The sequence below is a fragment of the Microtus ochrogaster genome (genome assembly GCF_000317375.1).
Source record: "Microtus ochrogaster isolate Prairie Vole_2 chromosome 14 unlocalized genomic scaffold, MicOch1.0 chr14_random_1, whole genome shotgun sequence".
Classification (NCBI taxonomy): Eukaryota; Metazoa; Chordata; class Mammalia; order Rodentia; family Cricetidae; genus Microtus; species Microtus ochrogaster.
In genome coordinates, this window is record NW_004949096.1 from 19,220,986 (window position 1) to 19,221,941 (window position 956).

The 956-nt window shown below is 37.4% G+C and overlaps 1 protein-coding gene across 3 annotated transcripts in view; it reads right to left on the reverse strand.

Annotated features, from left to right (window-relative positions):
- Positions 1-956, reverse strand: part of Ckap5 (cytoskeleton associated protein 5) — a 97,114-nt gene that overhangs the window by 56,939 nt on the left and 39,219 nt on the right. The gene's annotated exons all lie outside the window — the stretch shown is intronic.

Sequence of the window (956 nt, forward strand, 5' to 3'; positions counted from 1 at the left end):
ATTCTTAAGGTGATAAATATTGAGAGAATAGCATTATAGGAAGAAAGAACAGTACATGTTAAGGTTCAGAGTTAATCAAACAAAAAAACCAGTAGCCTATATGTTACCAGAAGAAATATAGCATGTCTAAAGTAAAAAATGTCAATGATTAAACATGTGGCTGAAAGGTAAACTGAGGTAACAAGGTGCCAGACAAGAGAAAGAATGGCTACAGAAGGAGTTCAGACATCATCTTAACACTCACGGAAGCTCCTGAAGAATTTAGATTATGTTTCAATATGGGAAATTTTCCCCTTTTCAAAAATGGTATCTCTAATTACATTATAAAATTCAATGAAGAGAAGACAAGAGCAAATGGTAGTGACTAGGACAAGACTGGGCATACTTTTGTCTCTCTTGGGACAATGTTTGGAGACATTGATTGCCATGAATTTAGGGGATGTGGGATTCCTGACTCTAATGATGTCTAGTGTACAAAAGTCACATATGCTTTTGACCCATCCTACAATGTATATATAAGACAGGCCCACCACGACAGTTTTCTGAAACAAACAAACAAACAAAGTCAAGAAATCTGGGTTAAAGGTAACCTTTAACTTGTAGGAGTCACTTCTCTCTTTCTACTCAGGTTGTCAGGCTTAGGAGCAAATACCTTTATGTGTTGAGCCACTCAAAAGAGATGAACATAGGAGATACTTAAAGATAAAACCACAGAATAAATGAGCAAAAAGTTGTAAACATTGTTTTGATGTTTGGTAAGACATGTTGTTTTGTTTTTAAATGCCATAATATGATTGCATATAGAAAATAGTAAGAGAAGAAAGAAAAGGAAGCCACTAAGTTACTCTACTAGAAAGAAGTGGGATCCGGGCAGTGGTGGCGCACGCCTTTAATCCCAGCACTCGGGAGGCAGAGGCAGGTGGATCTCTGTGAGTTCGAGACCAGCCTGGTCTACA